This window comes from Peromyscus eremicus, chromosome 4 (assembly GCF_949786415.1).
Source record: "Peromyscus eremicus chromosome 4, PerEre_H2_v1, whole genome shotgun sequence".
NCBI lineage: Eukaryota > Metazoa > Chordata > Mammalia > Rodentia > Cricetidae > Peromyscus > Peromyscus eremicus.
The window spans coordinates 69,201,701-69,224,150 of NC_081419.1; the positions used below are offsets into that span (position 1 = coordinate 69,201,701).

At 50.4% G+C, this 22,450-nt stretch overlaps 1 protein-coding gene across 1 annotated transcript in view; it reads right to left on the reverse strand.

Moving 5' to 3' along the window:
* The window catches only part of Tspan18 (tetraspanin 18), a 141,744-nt gene extending 131,684 nt beyond the window's left edge, over positions 1–10,060 (reverse strand). Inside the window, exon 1 of the mRNA XM_059260981.1 lies at positions 9,858–10,060. The gene's annotated coding sequence lies outside the window, so the exon portion shown is untranslated. The remainder of the gene's footprint in view (positions 1–9,857) is intronic.
* Positions 10,061–22,450: the final 12,390 nt, after the last annotated feature.

The following is a 22,450-nucleotide window of genomic DNA, read 5'->3' on the forward strand; positions in this document are numbered from 1 at the left end:
AGCCCGGCTAAGTGTAACCACTGTACCACAAGGCTCTTTCAACTACCAGGAACTAGCAGGGAGGGGGGTGTGACCTACCCCTACTGTTCCCACCATCACCCTCCTCCACCTTCAGGCCCCCCCCCCCATTTATGATACAACCTTTGCTGGTTAGTGTTTTGTCAACTTAACACAAACGAGGGAAGAGGGTCCTCAACGCAGAAACCTCCCTCATCTGGCCTGTGGGAATGGGCACTTCCTCGATTAATGACCTATGTAAGAGATGGGCAGTGCCACCCCTGGGCAGGTGGTCCTGAGAGGGATAAGAAAGGAAGCCAAATATGAGCCTGGTCAGTAAGCAGCCTTCCTTCCTGGTCTCTGCTTCAGTTCCCGCCTTGAGTTCCTGCCCTGACTTCCCTTGAAGATGGATTGTCATGTGGAAGTATAAACCAAATAAACCCTTTCTTCCCCTAGCTTGCAAGGGGCCGTGGTGTTCATTGCAGGGCCTAACACAAACTGGGGCCTAACTCTTGATATTGCCCCAAGGCACAGGCTCAGGGATGACACCCACACACATAGTACCTAGACGTGCATCACCAGTTCCTGGTTTTTAGAGAAGGCAGGCTGCTGTTAACGACAGCCTGGTAACCAACAGGAGGCAAGACTCCAGATGTGCATGAAGCAGATGGCCAGTCACTGAGAGAGACTGCCTTGTAAGACCCCCCTCCAGGTAGTCAAGGGTAACGTAGACTCAGGGGACCAGGCAGAGCAGGCAGGAAAGGGCAAGGAGAAGCAACTCTCTGCAGGAGAAAGGTGGGGAGCTGAGCAGGAAAGCCTGGACACCTGAGAAAGGGCCACAGCAATGTGAGGGTTTGTGAAATGGGAAGGGGTGGAGGTCAGTGCTGGAGGGATGCCATATTAGCAATGCCCAGTCCCTGTTACCCACACAGTACAGAAGCCCTCTGTGTTCTCGGGTGGCTCTGAGGATGAGGTCTGGGGACTTCGCCTGGGGAGAAACTTAGGTAGGGTCTCCACCTAGCTGGAGACAAAGATCTAGAGTAGGCTGATGGAGACAAGGACCTAGAGCAGGCTGGAGTGTATGAGAGGGCAGGAAGGACACTGTGCATGCGTGGCTGCTCGGTGGTATCCCCACCCTCAGACTCAAGTCCTCAGCACACACAGTGGCTGAAGGGAGCACCCGCATGAAGCAGACGCCATGCATCACCAGGTCCAGGCAACTGTTCCCTTTCACATTAGGTCCTTTGTGTCACAGTGTACAAAAAACACAACAGAAACAAACTTTAGGAAGGTAAGTTTACTTCGACTTGTGCTTTCAAAGACTTTCAGGCCCGTCGGTGTCCAAAAAACCGTGCCACTAGCAGGTAACAAGCATTCACAATAGCCTGAGGAAGGCACTTCAGACCCAACTGTAACACCTTACTGTGGAGCAAGCCTGAATTTGTAGGCTTTCAGACAGACCTCATATCTCACTCCCCTTTCGGGGCCATCGAGCAAACACCATAACTCCTGCACCTTAGGTCTCCACTCTGCAAAGCAGGTGTAAAACCCCATTGTAACAAGACTGCTAGGCACCACAGGACATAGTGTGTGGGCCCAGTGGGTCCTTGGCAAGAGTGCTGTTTCTGTGCTGGTGAGTGGGGAAGGGTCCCGGTGCATTGGATCTCCTCTTACTGCTTCCCCGCCCCCACAGCTCACCCACAGTCACACAGCTAACCAGGATTCGAGTTTGATCCCAACCTGTGGGACTGCAAAGCTGGAATCTGCCTCAGCTTCTCACAGCCCCGTTTGAACACAGGGGAACATTCCAGCAGCTTTCAGAACACTTCCTCCTAAAGTGTTTCATAGGAGTCCATATGTTGCTCACCCAAAGATGTGTGTGAACACACATGCAACTTGGTTTGACGATATTGTTACCACGATTACTATTTTCCAGAGAGAACCTTCCACCAAGGCCTATACACACACACACACACACACACACACACACACACACACACACCCCTACCTCAAACAAGTTTGAATAGACGTTTACATGTAGTTGGGCTACTTGAGACAAAAAATTGCCCATTATATAAATTCTATGACATGGCAACTACTTTCTTAAAAGAATATGTTTATTTGCGTTTATTGTGTGGCATTCATCAGTTGCTTGTATTCTTCAAATTATTTTAAAAAGAAAAGATTATCAAATGAAAGGGAGGGTGTGTGCGTGTGTGTGTGTGTGTGTGTGTGTGTGTGTGTGTGTGTGTGTGTGGTGTGTAATCCCAGATATTAAAAAAAGGCTTGCCCTCTTAATTTATTTAGACAACACCCAAGAGATGCACAGCTTCTGGCTTTTCTTCCCCTCTTCAGACTCTGAGGTGAACCCAGTGACTCTGTTGTTGGACGAGACACTGAGACTCACCAGGATTCATTTCTCTTATGAGGATGAGACATTAGAAGCTCACAGCGGGGCTGGAGATGGTTCAGGCAGTAATGCGCCTGCTATGCAAGGCTGAAGCCCTGAGTTCAGATCTCCGGTACCCACAGAAAGGCTGAAGGTCTTTACCCCTGGGGTAGAGGTGGTAGGACCCACTGGGGCTCATTGGCTGGATAGTCTAGTCAAATCTATGAGCACCAGGTCCAGGTCCAGACTCTTTTTAGACCCTGTCTTGAAAAATAAGATGGAGACCAATAAAGGAAGACACCCAACATTGATTGATGTCTGGCCTCATTGTACATGTGCACACACATATACCTAGACATAGATACGTACACACACACACACACACACACAGTATATACAAGAGTTTGTCAGAGCCAAACAGAACCAGACCCAAGGCTTGGAGGCTCTGGACTTCCAGTCCAGTGCTCTCTATAACAATAGGTGGAGGGTAGCCATTTCCAGGCTAAGTGTGAGCTACATACAGTCTAACTCTTCATTCGCTTTGTAATGATATTATATTTCCAGGCCTGCTAGGGACCCCAGGCTCAGAGCTTGGCCCCCTTCATGTTACAAGTCTTTAGACAGAAAAAGTGAGAAGGCTCCCAAATGCCCAGGAAGCTCAGCCTATGCTACAGCTCTGGCCCATCGGCAACACCAAGCAACCTTCACCCGGCCGGGCCCTGCTTTCTCACAGGGTGTGCTGGCAGAGCCTCAGAGGTCACTGCTCCCCTTGGCTCTGCAGCCGGCTTTCTCAGCAAGAAACCTTTGGAAAGAAGCATCAAACAACAGCAAAAAGCCCTTTGAAGAGCAATACCTCAGTCCGGAGGAGTGGAAACGGCCCTCCACCTTCACCTGTTGCCAGCCAGTTCACAAAGACCTCGGGAGGGGCCCGGAGACTCTTCCTGACTACACCAAGTCCAGGCTGTCGGACCCATGAGATGGAAAAGCCAAGATGATGTTTGTGGGGACCAAGGTGGGTTGGGCATATAGCATGGAGAGGCTAGAGAAAACCAGGAAGCCATGAGAGGCAGAAGTCCCATGGGCTGGCTATTTGCTGAGGCGTATGTGGCGCTTCAGTCCCTTGTCAGGGAAAGAATGACTGTGGCCGTGTGTGCAGCTGACCAAATCCATCACAGACCCCTGCCTCTACCTCAGGCAAGTGAGCTGTGCTTCCAATCCACTCCCCACCCCCACCCCGCCTGTGCCTGTGGTGCAGGAAGGGTTCCTGGGGTTTTGCTGGAAGGTGCTGCTCTCTCTGGTAGTCCTTCCCTTGACTCCTCACCAGGAGGCAGGCTGGAAGTATCCAGAAGCTGGAGTCTCTGGGAGCATCCTTTTGTGTGGCACTGAAATTGGTGACTAACAAGTGAGCTTCCCCTGCCAGGTGGGATGATTGAAGTGTGTTTTATACAGTTGCTTACAGAATCCCCAAAGGACTGGGCCCCAGCGGCCCCTCGAGGGGAACTCACTTCTGTTCATCCGTAAAGTATTGGACCTCGAATCCTTCACCAGGGATCTGCTGTTGGAATTGGCCCACTGAAGCAGAGCAGGCCGATACAGGGTGAGTGAACGAATGCCAAGTGCAGAACAGTGTGTATGAAGCTACTCCATGTTAAGGGATTTGGTAAAGGACAAATATCAGTCCTGGCTGCCAGGCTGACTAGGGACTTGAACACAGCCATGTGGTTGTGTTCAGACACGCCTGTCGCTAACCCCTATGACAAGTTGCCTCCTCTGATTCTTGTACCTGGGAGGGAGCTGGATGTTTGAGCCCTCTAGCCTCACTGGGTTAGAACCTCTAAGAGACGGCCTCTTTTCTGCTCTTTGCATCAAGCCCTCCGTCATTTCATGAGGGGTCCACAGGGGCATTCTGTCTGAGCCGAGCCAACGACTCAGCCCCGTTCCCATAATTCCTATGGGTGCCTGTTAAACCTGCTTGGAGCCACAGCCGCATGCAGAGCCTGCTCCACTGGCAGGGTCCCTGAATGTCAGGAAGCAGGTGGCCCAGCCTGCTCCCCAGGAGGCTGCGCACTCTTGGCCAGCCTGAAAGCAATCTGTCCCAACAGTAGAGATGGCCGTGTGGGGGCGGGGTGGGTGGCAGGGAGCCATACCTCGCAGTATCTCTGGGCCCAGGCCCCATGAAAGTGGTAGTTAACTCCAAATCTGTCTCCCCACTCCAAATCGAAGCTCTGTTAGTTCATCAAGAGAGCCCAGTCCTGAGGTCACAGCGGTGGGGGGTGGGCAGGATCTGGGGCCTTTCACCATTAGCCAGAGTCTGCTCCTGCGTTGGGCATCTGTGCCTGTGTTGGGTGGTATCTAGCTGTTCTTCTGGAGCTGCCCCCTTCTCTCTTACTCACACTCGGATGCACACTCTGCATCTCAAACGAGATTCTCTCCCTTCACACCCCTGCCCTTCTCCCTGGACTTCCAGATGAGTCCAGCACTCTTGCCTCCCTAACTCCCCACTCTCACAGAGATGAACACAAGAGTCACCCTGAGGGGATGGGAAGCGCTAGGGACAGAAGTGGCTACTGGAAGAACTTGGAAAAGGTTCTGGAAAGTTCTCAAAGCAATACGTTTCAGCAAGCCAAAGGAGGCCGTAGAGTACTGGGTGCAAAGTCAAGAGATGAACGTACCACTTGTCAGCCCCTTTGGCTCCACACCCTGCAGTGTCCCACAGGCTCAATACGATCACCTGGAAATAATGTCCCCATGTGCAGACTGTCCAGTCACAGTCAGCTAATGGTAAGCCTAATGTTTGAAGGGCTGGTGACCCAGTCGTCCCAAGGAGCCTTGAATGTTCACTTCAGCACTCTGCTGCTAATGCCATTGTCAAGATGGTTTCAGCTGCCCTTGTGGCTGGTTAGGACCAGGGGACAGATCTGGCCAATGTACCAGAGCTGAGTGGTATGTACCATCTCCTGCTGAAGCATGGAGTGCCTGCTGGCATTACCACCATCCTCTTCTCCTTCTGTAGTGACTTCAATGCCACCTACATGGTTCAGAAGAGCAGCCATATACAGGCCACGGTCACCATCTCAAGCACCACAAAAAGCAGAGATGAAGGCCAGGCCAGCAATACCCCTCTTCCTGTTACAGCCCTTTGTTGTTGCCTAAGATTGTTCCCCTCCTGTGAGCAACCATGTCCCCAAACCTTTTAACACACCTGTCCCCAAGGTGCCTAAGTGATATATGCAAGATGAAAGGAGGGATTCTCAGAAGGTGCCCTGAGCAAGAATGGTCAAAAGCATACGTGGGGGGGGGTGTCCAAATTTAAAGATCCTTACTAGAGCTCTGGGGGTCACAGGAAGAAGTATCACACAGTGGCTGAGCCCATAGGATGAAGAGCCAAGTGGAGCTAATCTCAAATCCCAGCCCTGCTGCTGACTCCATTTTTTTTTTTCAGAGCCTTATTCTCCCACCTATAAAATGGGAACAATAGCTAAAGCCCCCAGTGAAAAGAGATGATGCTGTGTGATCTAGCCCTGACTCATAGGAGCAGTCTCACAGTGTCTATACCATGCAGATATCACTGTTAAGATCACCTAGAGCAACAGTCTTCGTGGGGAAGAGGCGTAGGTGCAGGCTGGACCGTCCCCTCCCAAGCAGCCTGAGGAAGCTTCCCCAGACAAGACAGTGAACGTAGCCCCCACTCTGCAGACCTCAGACCTGGCCCAACCCACATCCAAAGAGGAATCAGGGTCAGCTGGGCAAAATGCAACCCGCAGAACCCAAGAGCATTTATCTGAAAGTCCAAAGTGTTTTAGAAGAAGAGCCGTGGCTGGGGTGATTTTGGAAGCTGTCCATCAGGCCAGCTTCTCATCAGCACAGGTGGTCTTGGTACCCAGTTACAATGGGAAGCAAAGTGGACGGGGGAAGATTGGCAGATAACGGCTGAGGGACTAGACGTCACCTTGGCTGTCCTGCAACAGGGACAGGGCTACCATAGGAATAACCACCGGGAAATACACTGCCCTAGTGAGGTAAGAAAGGAAGAAAACAAGTGGACAACCAGCCTAGTCACATTGTCTCCCATCCCTAAACTACAATGGGAAGGTGCCAGTGTTTGCAGTGTGCTGGCTACAGTGCCAAGTATTTTGCCCAGATTATCTCACTGATGGTCCACTACAGTCTGATGGGAGATATTGCTAATTCCATTTTATAGAAAATGGAAGACACCAGAAGTTGAGTGACTACCTAAAGTCACATAATTAACAAGCAGGGTAGACAGCATTTAAACCCGAGTACTCTAATCGCCATGCAGTGGTTTTTCTAAGCAAATAAAGAGCCTGAAGTTCAGAAAGGGCAGTGACTTAGCTGAGGCCACACAGCCTCATCTATGATGTAGATCAAGCCTCCTAATTCCTGGTTCTCTGATTTGTCTACTCTATTGCAACTAATTTCTGGGTGTACACACAAATCTTCCACTCAGGAGCCTGTTTCTGTTTATGTCCGGCCCAGAGTCTAGGCTAGAGAAAGGATAATCTCTCTGTGGGGTCCCAGCTGAGCTCAAACAATAGTTCCTGACCTCCCTTCTCAGTGGCTAATGAAATGGGCCAGAAGAGCAGCTCTCTGGAAAGGGGGGGGTGTGCTAAAGTGTGCAGTCCAGCCTCAGGCTCTGGCTTTTCCCAGGGAATGGGGACTGATAGGCAACCAGAGACAGACACCTGCACTGGCTGGTGTGACATTCCTAGCAGGGACGGTCACAACATTACCCTCTCTCTGCTCCCAAACTTCCCCCAAACACCAGTGTGTGGTATTGGTCCACACAAGCTGAATGACTACCCCTGGGTGTGAGCCCACTGGGTTATAGTACCAGAGGCCAGCAAGAGGAGGCCAAAGAGCCTGGAGAAGAACCCCCTGCTGGACTAGAGGCAGTGTCCAGCATGGCTGTCCAGATCACCAAAAGGCTTCCCTGGATATAAGTCACAAGGCCCCTCCATCTCCAGAGCTATTTACAGACAGGGAAGCAGGGTCACAGGGGAAGGGTCTCATCCAAGGCTTCACTGATAAACTAGCTGGCTGGATTTCAAATCTGCTCTTTTTCCTCTACCAGCCCCTCCCACAACACCCCCCAATCCCTTGACTCCAAACCCAAACAGCCCTGAGCCCAGAGCACTGAAATGTCATTTAGTTAAGTAGGGAGCTATTTCCAAGCTGGTGTGGAAGTTATTAAAAGGTTGGGGTTCTTTCTGGATTCATACCAAGATGTCCTACATGCACGCCCAGAGGTCCACTTCTACAACGCTCCCTGGAGCACTCGTGATTGATTGGCATTTTGGATTTGGGGTTAGAAAAGACAAAGAAATGGGCCCAGGCTTGGATTACTGCTAAGTCGGAGACTGGGAATTTACCAGGAGCAGAGACATGAGCAGCCCTAGAGGGTGGAGAACCTGTGTTCTCTTCAGTGTGGGGGTTGGGGTGAGTAGGGAGTAGAGAGGGAAGACAGCACCCCAAATCCTCAGGCCTTAGAGTGGGGGACAGGCTAATACCCGGGTTCCAAGGGTGAGAGTGTCCTACCAGGCTTCCAGCACACACACACACACACACACACACACACACACACACACACACACACACACATGCACACACAGTCACTAAAATAAAACAAACCAAACACTTCTTTTGTTTTCTGGCTCCTGGAATGCCTTAAAGACAGATCCAGAGACAAGGGCTTCCCCACCCTTTCCTTTGCCTCTTTGCCTCAGCCCTGTGATTCCACAGAAGCCAGGCTGAAGTCTGTCAGCTCTGCCCTTCCACACAGAACCCAGGCTGAAGGCTGATCTCACTGACAGAAACTTTGTCCTGCACCGAAGCACTGGCTACATCTAATAAACACACACGGCTTTTACCCATGCTGAAGGCAGGACCCCATCTGTCTCTTGAGGACTGAGGGATCACCTCATTTCCATCACCTTGCAGGGGTTTGTGGGGCAGCTGGGATGGTGAGCACGAATTCTTAGCAAGGACACGTGAAAACTTCCAGTCACTCTGAAGCCACCTTCTCTGGTGAGCTCATTGGTACTCTCTCGGGGTGGAGAGAAGAGAGACAGACGAGTTTAGAGAGAAAGATGAGGCATCAGTCCCCCAGAGTCCCCTCGATATGAACAGCCCTTCACACAACCAAGACGACACTTTCTGCAGACTCCGGAAGTCAGCATGTCCCTTCCCACAGGGACGATACAGGAGTCTAAGAGTATGGGAAGGAAGGCAAGTTTTCACCAGTACTTGGGAGGTGATCAGACAGATGTGTGTGGAACCCAGGAGATGAGGTGCTCTCCGTAATGGCTGGGGACTGTGACCCTTCTGATGGAACTATAGAAATTCCTAAGGAACCTCACCACCCACCCAATGTACCTGTGCCCAGAAAGAGGATGAGTCCTGCCCACCACGCCCAGAGATCTGCCAGGACCAGGACAAAAGGAGCCACTTTTACAAAAAGGGTTGGCTTTCAGTAACTTCAAGTAAATCCCAACCAATGTTCTATCCCATTGTCTCCATGCCGGCTCGCTGTCCATGTAAAGTTTCTTTTGTTTTTGTTTTTCTGGGTGTAAATTGTTCACTCATCCTTGCCAGCAGAACATGAAAAATCATCTCATCACACTGATCCATCTGGTCGTCTCAGAGGCACCCCACCCTCCACCCGATTCTCTGGGGCAAGGTGGGGCGCTCCTCCAGACAGACCCCGCGCGCGTTGCAGTGGTGCATGCATCTGCGGAGCTGCGGTCTGTAAAGATCCTGGGCTGGTCTGGGAAGCCGATCGGGCCAAGGAAGTGCGCCCCCTGGCGAGGCAACTATCCCAGCGTAAGCAGGACGCTGATCCCGCGCGCGCCCACCACGGCCAGCCACGCTGGGAACCCGCGGCCACCACACCCCACATCTGGCCGCTGGACCCGCCCGGCAGCCTCCTAGGTCTCCGCATCCACAGAGCTACACACCTTCCCTCTCAGGGAATGATAGCCCCGGTGCGGAAGCAAATTCAGGCGCGCTCTCCTGGCCGGCCACCAGGGTCCCAAGAAGGCGACGTGCGCTTGGTGCCCCAGCACGGCTGGCGATCCGCCGCGCCCAAGCCCTGTTCCAGGTCTCCCATGGAGACCTGTCCGCGCTCCGGGTCACCTGGAAGCACCCCTTCCCTCCCGGCACATCACCGGCCGACACGCCGGACCTGAGAGTCCCACCTGCCACCCTTTTGTCGCCTGAGCCCCAGGGATCTACGGGCGCAGAATGGCTGCACCTGACCTGGGCGAAGTCCGCGACCCGGGGCATGTTCGGGGTCACACGAGGAGGCGCAGTCCCCGCCTCCAGGGTAGTCTCAGCAGAACTTAGTGGCCGCTTCCCCGAGCGTCCTGAAACCCACACTGGTCCGAGATCTCCCCTGGAACGCGCGGGGTCCCTGCGCCAGTACGCACAGAGGGGTACAGTGGTCCAGTCCTACCTGGCAGAGGCCCGGCCACCGGGGAAAGTTTCCCCGGGCGCAGAATGCGCTCGCAACTTGCGGGGCGCCGGCAATCCTGCACGGTAGCACTGGGCTAGGCGACGAGGAGCGGCGACGCCCGCTGGGGGCCCGGGGCCGAGAGGCCTGGCGCTGCTGGGCTTCGGAATAGCTTGGAGCTGTGTCCGCCTGCAGCCTGCAGCCCCTGAGACGCCGGCGGCAGCTGCAGCCGCTCGCCCGCCACCGCCGCCGGCCACACCTCCCGCCACCCTCCGGCCCGCCCTCCCGCTCCCTCCGCCCTAGCCTCCGCCCCTCGGTCTCCTGTCGCCACTACTGCCGCCGCGGTGCTGACGCGTCTAACCTGGTCCTTGCCTCCCCACTGTGGCTCTCTCACCCGGTCCCAGCGCGTGGTCTCTGGAGTCGAGCTTTCCCCATGGCCCCTGTACCCCTAAGCCTTCTCCCCATGCTCGCTCGTTGTTGGAATTTAGGAGATTGCTGGAGGAGAGCGAGGGTGGCACCCCAGACTAGGACATTTATTCCTGGGGAGCTTTCTCGGTGTCACCAGCACCCTTGGGTGTGACTGCAGGGCTGAGATGTGGGATCCTCCATTGAGACGTTGCCCCTTGATTTTCCACTCACTGCCAGGGAAGTCTGATGGGAACCTGGGCGGCAGGCACTGTTAAGGCTCCTTGCTGGTGACTGCCTGTGGCCTGGTGAGCCTTCCCCACTCCATCAGCTGTAAACCACAGCACTGCTAAGGACCAGACCTGAGGCTCTCATCCCACCCACTTCCCCACCCTGCACAGGGCGCAGGGTAACCTACGCCACACAGGGACTGGGGGGGGACGACAACATACAAAATTCACAAGCAGGCATGTAAGAATCACAACCTAACAGAAACTGCCGTGAGAGGACTCAGATTACAACTCCTGTTGACTCACTGCAGCAACTATCAGTGTCCAGCTTTGACACTTCCACCCGAACAGTCTTGTGTGGACACACACACACACACACACACACACACACACACACACACGAGTTAAACTACACTCTGAAAGAGACCTCAGACTTCTTGGCCCACTGATCTCACTCAGGACAGACACAGACAGCCTTGGATGTGAAAGCTGGTGCAGTCAGGATACCAGGATACAAGACTGAGTTCTGAAGAGCAAACAAAAAGCCTTGGCCTATCCTTGCCCACAGTCCAAGAAGTAAAATGTCTAAGGTCTCAGGGCTAGAACCACTTCACAGAGTCGACAGAGAGGCCAAGGAGCGTTTGCTAAAGGGGCATGCAGCTTGAGAACAGGTCTGGATTCTGCTCTTCAGTGGGCCTGCACGGGTATGGAATTCTGTCACTATATAGACACCTCTCCAGCTTCCCACACAGGGTCAAGGGGAGGCCGACCCCTCTAGCTGAGAGCCCCCGCAGGCCCTGAACTCAAGGATGCTTCTGTAAAAGACTGCTGGCGTGGGCCTCCTGGGACCACAGAGAGAGGCACCACAGAAACTCAGTGAGAATCAAGCCTTGAGTGAGGGCCTGGGCTTGACCAGAGTGGGAGACTTTGAAGATTTAGCTCTGGTAAGAGCTGGCAGAGTGGTGTGAGAAAGATGGGGACCAGTAAGATGGCTCACTGGCTAAAGGTGTGTGCCACCAGGCCTGACATCCTGAGTTGCACCCCAGAACCAACTTAGTAGTTGAAGACAGCACAGGCTAGGCTGCACAACTCACACCCAATGGAAACAGTGATCCCAGCTCTAGGCCTCAGTCTCCTGCCTCCTGCAGAACATGGACCTGGCCGGGCCCCAGGGTGAAGGCTGCCTGCTTAATGGCTTTCTTGAAATCAGCACTTATTTTATATTTTGTTTTACTTAAATGAGTTTGTTTTTAAACAGTGATATGTTATACCACAGCCATAAATGGAAAAGCAGCGTCGGGTTGCTATAAATAGAGGGCTATCATAAAACAAATACAGTGTGAATAAAACGGTGTCATTAAACTGCAACAATGGATCTTCAGTCACAATAAAAGAGAGTGTAACAAGATCCCACTGGCTCTTTTTCCTGAGAAGGGCTGATCACTCCCAGGCTTATTCCCTCCTGAAGATCAGGAGGGGCAGAAAGAACCCAAAGCAACCGACTTGGGACGCCCTCACATCAGAAAATGTGATACCTATATAGCTGAGGCAGAAAAATACTCTTTTCTCCCCCCAAATAGGGAACTCTGAAAGTTTAGTCTCAGAAGATGTAAAGGCACACTCTGCTGCTGTGAGTGCTAATCTCCTGCTCACAAAGCGATCTCCATCTTAATGGTCCTGTGTGTAAAGTTCAGCAAACAACCTGAGGAATCCCTTTAACTATTCTATCAAGAGAACAAGAAAATTCCCAGAATTGTGGGAGTTTATCCAGAGTTTCCAGGATAGTAGGCAAAGGAATTTTTCCAAGGAGATAGAATGGGGAGGAGAGACAGGCCAGGGGTGAGGTGGAAGGGATAGCCAGCCTTGACCTAGTGGAGCTCAGGTTAGCATAGACCCAGGAGCAGCCTGGCTCAGAAGGTTCTAGATTCTTCATTGCCCACTCCAAAGAAACCTTGTGGAGAAATTTATTGTAGTTGGGCTGTTTCATTGTCTAGATGGGGATGTTGAGAAAGCATGACAGGCTGGACAGATGGGGAGCCCGGTGATGACCTGGGCCTCCTGATTCCTAGGCCAGGACCTCTTAACTCCCTGTTTTAGGGAAGGGTATAATAGTTAATATTGTCAATTTGATAGACTCTAGAATTATCTAGGTCCTAGGTTCTAGGAGATGAATCTCTGGTTATGTCTATGAGGGAGCTTCTAAATTGGGTTCATTGAAGTGGGAAGGTCTGTCTTAACTCTGGGCAGCTCCATCCCATGGGCTGGGATTCTTATTATTATTCAGAATAAGAAGAAAGAGATCTGAGCACCGACATTCATCTCTCTCTGCTGCCTGATGGTAGATGAACATGACCAGAGGCCACATCTTCCACACCATGTCTTCTGTGATGGACCATCCCTTCAAACTATGAACCCTGCTTCCTCAAGCTGCCGCTGTCATGGCAACAGGAGAGTAATACAGGAAGTGTGGGAGACATGGATTTTGAAAATACTCACCTCTCTCCCAAGGAGTTCTTCAAGGTTCTTTTCTCTGACACTCACAAGAAGAAAAAACCCAAAATGTCCCATTGGCCTAAAAGTCTCAAGTCTGTCAGAATCAGCTTGGGCTAGACAACTCAGGTGCTGGGGCTCAGGCCCTGGACACGGCACAGCTGGAGCCAACATCTGCAGTGACATCCTACACTAAGAGCCCTGAACCAGCAGCCTGCAGCCTGCAGCCTGCAGCCTGGAGCTCTGCCCTCACCAGGCCTCAGTGCTCCCAACTGGCAGATGACGCCCCGGACATGAGCATGGGTTCTGAGTGGGCTGTCAGGCCCTGCTCCAGTACCCTGAGAATCATGAAAAAGGGCAGAAATGCCACCTCCTTCTTCCAGTTCAACTAGGTCCCTTAGTCATTGGCTCTGTGCCACGGTAATCCACTTGAGATGGAAAAGAGCATGTGTCCTTTACAAAGAAAGGGTTGGAAAGCATAGGAAAAAAATGGCCGGTGACTCGAGCTTTGTTACATTAGGGCCACGAGACAGCAAACTTCTTACTGGGGAGTGCTGTCTTGGGTCTCCAGCACCCTCAGTGGAGGCTGCCCTCAGACATTTGCTTAGAGAATGCCAACTGTGCTGCCTGGAAGATGTCACTTAAAGGCTCTGATCTCGATCTCTCTCTCTCTCTCTCTCTCTCTCTCTCTCTCTCTCTCTCTCTCTCTCTCTCTCTCTCCTCTCCTCTCCTTGTGTGTGTGGGGCACGGCGCACACACCCCAGCACACCCATGGCTGTCTCAGGACTGCTTTGTGGGCTCAGCTCTCTCCTACCTTTACATGGTTCCAGGGATCAAACTCAAGCTGTCAGGCTTCCTTCGCTAACATTTTACTCTTACCAGCCCAAACCACCCGATCTTCCCAAAGACACCGTGGTGACCACCCTCCTGGCATTGACGAGGGGAGGCTCTCAGGGAAACCTTTGTCACATGGTACACACTAGGTAAAGCTAAGCCTGGAGGACACCTGACAGCGTAGGTTGACCTCACCCCCACCCCCAGGTGTTTGACCTTCCAATCTAATCTAGCTTTCCCAAGACAGTCTGCACTTGAAATTTTTAATCATTGCCTCCTTTTCCCCTCCAAATTGTCTCCTTTTATGTGTAATTTGCAATCATTTCCCAAAACATTGGCAGTTCATTAAATGTACACCCAAGAGTGATTGCATTTGTTTATCTTTCCAAAGCCTCTCACAAAAATGAATCCCTGGGTCCCAAGAACATGCTCTGAGTTTGGAGGGTTGTACTATTGTGTTTTCAGGTCCTGGAGCAATTGTCAACCCTAGGCTTTCTCCTCTTCTCCTGATGCACTGCTCCGGACAGCCCAGCCAAGTCTTGGAGACTTTAGCACAAGTCCCCCAGGGCCCACTGCCTCCTCTACCCCAGAACACTGCTGAAGAGAAGAGATATTTGGACGTACTTGTGCACTCACTCATGCATGCGTGCGTGCACGCACATGCACACACACATACACACACACACACACACACACACACACAGATGCTGCAGGAGAGGGGCAGGGGTCTGGAGCCTCTGCTGGGAAGGGGCAGCATCCAGTTTCTTCTTGTACTTTGTGGCTAAGCTTTCTAGAAAGCAAGCCTGAGAACGGAATGGAGAATACCTACCCAGGATTGCCTGCTGCACTTCTGCCCACCTCCACTGTCTCTTTTAACTTTGAGCAAATGGTGTGATATCATGAATAGCTTCCTTCTGTCCATGCCCGGTGGGAAAATTGTACATACTCAGGTTCAAAACCTTCATTCATGAGCTGTGTGCCTTCAGTCATGCTGCTTTGCCTCTCTGTTCTTTTCATTCCTTGTCTTTTAACATGAGGAGTGCCTGTGGTGTTCCAGACACTGTTAAGATATTTAGCTGTCTTCCTGCTCTCTTAAACCCCCTCACAGTCCATGGGGCAGGGACAGTCAGGAAGTCCATTGTTTCAAAGGGAAACACATGGAGACCTACCTAGAGTTCACCAGCAAATCAAGCATAGGGCTCCAACCCTCCCTTTAATTACATCAAGATCAGCCAGGGACTAGTTGGTGCATTCTTCTGAGCCAATGAGGGCTGCCTATGGGGAAGCTAAATGACCCCACAGGAAGCACATGGGGTCTCAGAGGACTAAGGATTAGGTGCTGGGGTGGTAACAAAACCAGTCATCACTGTTCATGGTATGGAAGCCTGCTCAGGCCCTGGGTGTCTGGCAGCAGCTGGAAGCAGAGCGGGCCACCTGGGTTCTGGCAAAGCTTCCTCCATGTCACAGCAACACAGGCCCTTCCAGTAGGAAGGACTCTATTACCATCCTGGTTGTCCAGGCAGCTCAGACTGGAGTCTTTCCTCACTCAATCCAGCTGCTCCCCCTTGTGTTATAAGCTACACTCTGTCCCCTAAAGCCATGTTGGAGTCCTTAATTCTGGTCCTGGGGACTGGTCCTTATTTGGAAATAAGGTCTCTACAGATGGTGAAGTTTGGATAAGACCCTAACCCAGTGTCCCTGTCAAAAGGGGAGTGGACATATGACAGCAAGCCAAGGGACACCCGGGACAGCTGTGTACCAGGGGCCAGCCAGAGGCCAGGAGGAAGCCACCCAAGTGAGGTAAAACCTGAGGTGACTGTCCTTCTGTGTCACTGAAGTGGTAGCTCTTTGCTAGGACAGTTTAAGAAAGCATCTTACCCCTCATACCTCACCCACTGAATCTTCACACCCCTCCTCCTCACACCTACTGAGCCCCTACACCCCCTCCCCACACCCCCGATCCTCTACACCCCTCCCACACCCACTGAGCGTCTACACTCCCCCTCCACACTTCCAGGCAACAAGAATCAAAAGAAACATTCACTTGGGGCCTCACTGAATCTGTGTCAGGGTCCCTGGAACAGATGTACAAAACAAGGGGAACCCAGAGATAGTTCTAGTCCTGGAAATGGTTATCCAGGGCACAGTGCCAGAAGCTTGGCCAAGGAAGTGCTGGAAGAATCATGCCTATCATCCCCATTCCATCAGAGGGCAGAGTCACCAGACAAATGCCCCTAGTTAAGTAGCAGAGCTGGGATTTATCCTAGACCCTGGTGTACCTGGTCATGTCTCCTTGCTGTCTGTAACTGCTTGGCCTTGTTGCCTCAGCCTCTGCTCTGTTCCAGAGAAGCTCTCAGATATGGGAAGAAATCCAGCCCCCCTCTGGTGGGTACAAGGGACTGAGTCCCACTATGGAGCTCACAGAGTCCCTGGATAGGGAAACCAGGGTCACAGGGTGCCCTGGTGCATGTGTGTGCTTACATGTGTGCATATCCATGTCTAGGACCCCCATGTGATGGTTCAAGTCTGTGTGTTGTGTATCTGGGCACATCTATGTCCCCAGGTGTTGGAGCAGCTCTATGCGTGTCTGTACATGTCTAGACACATGTGTCCCTGTGTGATGGTGCTAGTCTGTGTGTGTATCTGTCCCACCTAATAGCATCTTTGTTTTTCTCAGAGAGGCGGATTCTCTTGCTAAGAGAACGTTCTGATCTTGCCTGACTCACTTAATGGGAACAGCAGGTTCACACACCAACTGTGGATCCCCCAGAGCCTTTCACCTCAAACACCCCCATCTTATTCATGGCCAGCAACCAGCTTTGCTTTGACAGGACATGTTTGTCACAGCGCAGCCTGCTGCCCCCCAATGTGGTCTTCCAAATAGGATGCAAGATCACGTGGGAAGAAAAGCAAGGGATCCAGGCTCTAGGCAGAGAGGAACAAGCAGAGATTGTTTATAATGGACCAATCATGATTTTGACCAGAAGAGAAGCATCCCAGGTCAGAGTGGGTAAGTGGTTTGGCCAAGGTTGTTTCTCATGGACAACAGGCCAAGTGCTGCACCCATGGCTGCAAATGCCCACTTCAGCCCTAGTTTTCCTTTCTTCCTGGCTTTTCCCCAGCTCTGCAACTGTCCACCAATTCCCTACTTTTCATCTCAAACATGTAAAACTCTAACAAACTACAGACAGGCTTCTGTCTGACCACTCCCCGGCGACAGAGCAGCAGAAGCCAATTACAAGGTAGATAAGCATCCTCGTGAGAGCGCCTTGCAAATGCCCATCCAGTGCAAACAGCTGAGCTCCATAAAGCTTCACAGAATGTTTGCTTAGTGCCTTGGTTTTTAAGAATCCAGCCTTTGCTGTGAGACCCTGAGACCCTTCAGTTACAGCACAGCGCACCACAGCTCATATCTGCGCATGCATGAACCAGCTGCTTGGCAACAGCCTCATTCCAAGGTCCATTCACAGTGCCTGGCTCCTAGAAGGGACTCAAAAGAACATTTAGTGAATAAAAAACATAAAACAAGTGGGACTGAAGATGTTGCTCAGTTGGGAGAGTGTTTGCCTAGCATGAATGAGGCCCTGGGTTAAAATCCTAGCATAAATCAGGCATGGTGGTGCATGTCTATAATTCTAGCACCCAGGAGGTAGAGGCAGGGAGATCAAAAGTTCCAGGTCTTGACTTCAGAGGGAGTTGGAAGTCAGCCTGGGCTACATAAGACCATGCCTCAAAAAATAAAATAATAAAGCAAATGAGCAATAAATATTAGCATTAGCAAAATGGAATTAAGAGGTTACAAGCTTTCAAGTTGGTGGGAACTAAGTAGAATATACTCTCCACAAACAACATTCTACAAAGCATCTGATATCAAAGCCATCAGTCTACATCCTAAGGCTCAAACTTGAGATGTAAATCCATTAGAGTGGCCTTGTTAGTGCAGTTCAGTGGTAGAGCTCTCACCTAACATGCAAAAGGCCCTGGGTTTGCCCTCTTTTGCTAAATTAAAAAAATAACTGGATGTGTAGGAGTGGATGGATGGGTAGATGAGTGGATGGGTGGATAGATGGATGGATGGGTAAGTGTATGAATGGGTGGGTAGGTGGATGGGTGTCTGGATGGTTAGGTGAGTGGACAGATTGGTAAATAGATTGAGGGATGAGTGGTAGGTAGGTAGATGTATGGATAGATGTGTACATGATAGTTTGGTGATAGATTGATGAAGAGTGGGTGGATGAATGGGTAGATGAACTGAATGGATGGATGGACAATAGATAAATGGTTTGATGAGTCTATGACTGGATTGGAGGATGATGGATAGATGGATGGGTAGGTGGGGGTAGAAGATAGATAAATGGGCAGATAGTGGGTAGGTGGATAGATGGATGGGTGGATGGATTTGTCTGTTCCTTTGGCTCTTTCTGTCTTTCTATGTCTGTCTATCTATCTTTGTGTTTCTGTCTCTGTCTGTCTCTCTGTCTTTCGGTGTGTCTATCTCAGTCTATCTCCATGTCTGTCTACCTCTCTTTCTCTGACTCACTGTCTCTGTCTCTCTGTGTCTGTTTCTGTCTGCCTCTACTTCTCCTCCTTCTCTCCATTCCTTGTTCTCTTCCTCCTGTCTCTTTCTCCTACTTTCACTCTTCTTTTTTTTAATTATTTATTTTTATTTTATGTGCATTGATGCTTTGCCATGGGTGTCAGGTTGACTAGAATCAAAATTAAAGACAGTTGTGAGCTGCCATGTGAGTGTTAGGAATTGAACCAGGTCCTCTGGAAGAGCAGTCAGTGCCCTTAACCACTGAGACATCTCTCCAGCCCTTCACTCTCCTTTCTTCCTGGCTTTCAGAGAGGGCTGGGGCCTGGAGACCCCATAATGCATAAATTACAAGGTCATTGTGCCACTTCTGAGCCAGAGTCTGTCACATGGATGATCCCCTTTTCCGATACACAATGGCTGTGGGACTCGCAGACCTCTGTGGGTCTGGTTCTTTTCTGCATGCAGGAGGTGGAATGATTGCCATAGTTATGGTGGTTCTCAGAGATCGTGATGGAAGTCTAGTATTGATGGTATGAACCAGTCCCAGTCAGGACCCAAAACATCTCTGAGGACCCTGGGACCTGGACCTCTAAACAGGCCTGCCTCCCCCTCACCTGCCATAACCTGGAGAGGGCCACCCAGCTTCTTAAGGGACTTGGGTGATGGCTTCTTTAAAAAGATGTTAGACTCATGGCAAGCTCATCCTATTGGGCCTATAACCAGGATGAACTTAGCCAAGTGTAAGAGGGATCTGGGACAAAGTGCTGGCCTCTTACTAATAGACATTTTATCCAACATTATCATGATTTGTGATGCTCAGGTAGCAGTGGAGAGGACTCTGGACAACCCGATCTCCTCTGTCATGGACATCTGAAAGGCTTCCAGAGCAGAGGATAGCAGGGGACTTTAGGAGTCCATAGGGACAGGGGAGAGATGACTGACCAGCATTTAAGGCAATGAGACAGTTTGTGGAAAGATCCTAACTGGAGACGGGTGTGATGGGATGATCATAAATGCTTTGGAAGCTATAACCCTAGTGCCTACTTCATCATTCAGCAGAATAGCTGTTAAACAAATGCTTTGTGAATGAATGGATGGATGAATGAACAAGTGAATGAGATTCTGGAGACTCCATGGAGGCCAGAGACCCAAGGACAATGAATGGCTGTGAAAGAAAAGCTGGAAGAGGGGGGTAACTTGTAAATACTCAGTGAATGCCTGAGAACGTGTGAGGGTCACTGTTCTGAAGCCTGTGAAGTTCAAGAATCTGGTGATGGTGTGTGGCCTTCACGCTGTCATCTGTACTGGAAAGGGGTAGAGCAAGAGGATTCAGGTGGTGAACAGGAGGCCAGCTCTGTTTCAGGCCTTCGGATAACAATCTTCAAATGCTTAGCTACACCTTTAATTGATATACACCTGACTGCACATTTCTGGGGCGCCACGTGATCCTCTGGAACCCGATGCAATCTGTCCTAATCTCATCATGTGATTGGCGTTTCTTAGGCTAGGCTAGGGTCTTTTGTAATAATATCCATCCACCACTCATAGGGGCAGTCCTTCATGATCTAACACGTCTCATGGGCCCCCTACTCTAGAGCTGCTGCCTCTGGGACTGAGTTTCTACACCAGCAGGGTATGTAAATACACACCTGTGATCCCAGCATCTGGGAGATAGAAACAGGAGGATGGAGGGCTGGAGGCTAGCCTGGGCTACAGAGAGAGACCTTGTCCAAAAAAAAAAAAAAAAAAAAAAGCTCCTATCACAGGAACTTTGAGGGAATCCAAGTCCCAGCAGACAGGTTTCCTAGAGACTTCCCTCTCAAGAGAAAGGCTCTGGGTCATGGTAGCTTGACCTCTCAGGCTTTTGTGTATTCGTTGTTTGGCTTGTTGGCTTGTTCTTTGAAGAACATGCCAGCTGGCTGGGGATGCTTCAGTTGGTAGAGTGCACGTGTTAAGGCTTGATTCTGGAGGACAGTCACTGTAGTCCGCAGGCACATGTGCCTCTGGACAACTCAAGACATACAGGAAAGGAGATGGGTTATTTCAGAAGAAATGCAAAGGGGCTTGGAGGAATGCCAGACCTCATCTGTGGCCTGGCTTCAAGAAGGCAAAAGACCAGAGGAAAGGCAACTGGATGGCTGTTCCATTTATACAGTATTAACCTCACCCAAGGTCCTAATGCTGGCTTTTTTGGGTCATGTGCCCTTGGTTGACAGACACTCATGTAGACTGAGGGCTTCCAGTCTCGCTGTTGCTGGTGCCTTTCAAATGTCAGTGTCTGGAATCTCCACCTCCACCTCACTGGCCTAGGCTGGATTTCATCCCCAGCACCTTGTATACCAGCCATGGTGGTATACACCTATAAGCCCAGCACTAGGGAAGTAGAGGCAGGAAGATCAGAAGCTTAAGGTCATCCTTAGCTACATAGGGAGTCAGAAACTAGCTCAGGACATGTCTCAAACAAAACAAACAAACAAAAACACCACCCCCAGTGGAAGGTATGATAATAACTTGAACAAACCTGTGCCCTGACACCACCAAAGTCACTCTTGCCCTCCCGGAAACTGCCACTCCAACCTTGAACTTCAGTCCACAGCACCAAGCCACTGCTCCTCCATCTGCATCCAATTCTTAAATACATTTCCAGTGTCTGCTGTCTGGATGCTTCTGTTCAGAGAGGGCAGAGACTTGGCTGAGCTGTGATCTGGGCTGATGTGCTGATGACAGGGAGAGATGAGATGTGCTGTAGCTGGTGATGGGCCAGAGGCAGCACTCAGCACTTCACAGCCCTGTTAGGCCTCTACCAGAAGACAGAGCAAGGACTTGCCTCTCCCCTGCTGTATCACCAGGGTAACTGAGACTCAGCTCCATGCCCTGGGTCCTTTGAGATGCCTCTGAGGTCCCAGTTCTGATCAAGTCAAATTCTGGCTCTTCTGAGTCCAAGTTGCCTCTATGAGATGCTGTCTTCTTCACTCAGGCCCCTTCCCCAAGTCCTTGCTTCCTGTGACAGACTAGGTTGACAACGAATTTCAGAAGACTGGGCTTAGGTGCCATCTAAAAATGTCAGGGCCAATGCAAGCCTGAGCCAATCCAGAGAGCCGAGACTTCCTGCCACAGCACACTCACTCACTTACTGTCTGATTAAGTCTCAGGCCAATCCATTGAGCTTGGAAGTGGGGTTCCTCTAGCCTGCCTCCATCTCTGGGCGCTATGCAAAGAAAAGTCCTGATTCCAAGAGACCCAAACAGACAAGTTGTTTCATTTTCTTTTGAGGGGGATGGGGTGGGGTAGGCAAGATGCCTTACCACTGAGCTATCCTCAAACCCTTATGAAAGTTTTAAATGAGATATTGTAGTAAGCTTTCTTGTCAGACTATCTTTGAACTGCCAGCCTGAAAATAATGACCCAGAGACTAATTATTAATCATGAAAGCTTGGCCTTAGCTTAGGCTTTTTCCCAATTAGCTCTTATAACTTAATTAAATGATATTCTTTAATCTATATTCTGCCATGTGGCTCTGTTACTTCTTAGTACAGCACATTCACCTTGCTCTGAGTCTGGCTAGAGACCCCTTTCTTCTTCCCAGAGTTTTCTCTCTGCCCAGAAATCCTGCCTATACCTCCTGCCTAGCTATTGGCCGTTCAGCTTTTTTTTTTTTACACCAACCACAGCAATACACCTTCACACACTGTACGACTATCCCACAAAATTTCCTCCTTTTTGTCTAAATAAAAGAAAAAGTTTTAACTCTAATACCTTAAAATTATATACAATAAGAACAATTATCAAGTAAGAATTACATTCACAATGTCCAATCCATTTGTATGTGAAAAATTTGGAGAAATTACTCTATTATCTATCTTATCTTGATAAATGCAAAGTTTTATACCTAAACCATTTTTTATCATAACTTGTATTACCATCCTAAAAATATCTATTTAGACCTTAAAACATTTTCTTAGATAAACAACTTAGGCTTTTTATGTTTCTCAACCTTATAAACTTGAATCTCTTATGTAAGTTTATTTTCTGAATTTGATAACAAGAAAAACTGTAAAACTATAGCTATCTCATCTTCAACTTCATCAGAGACCTGGGAA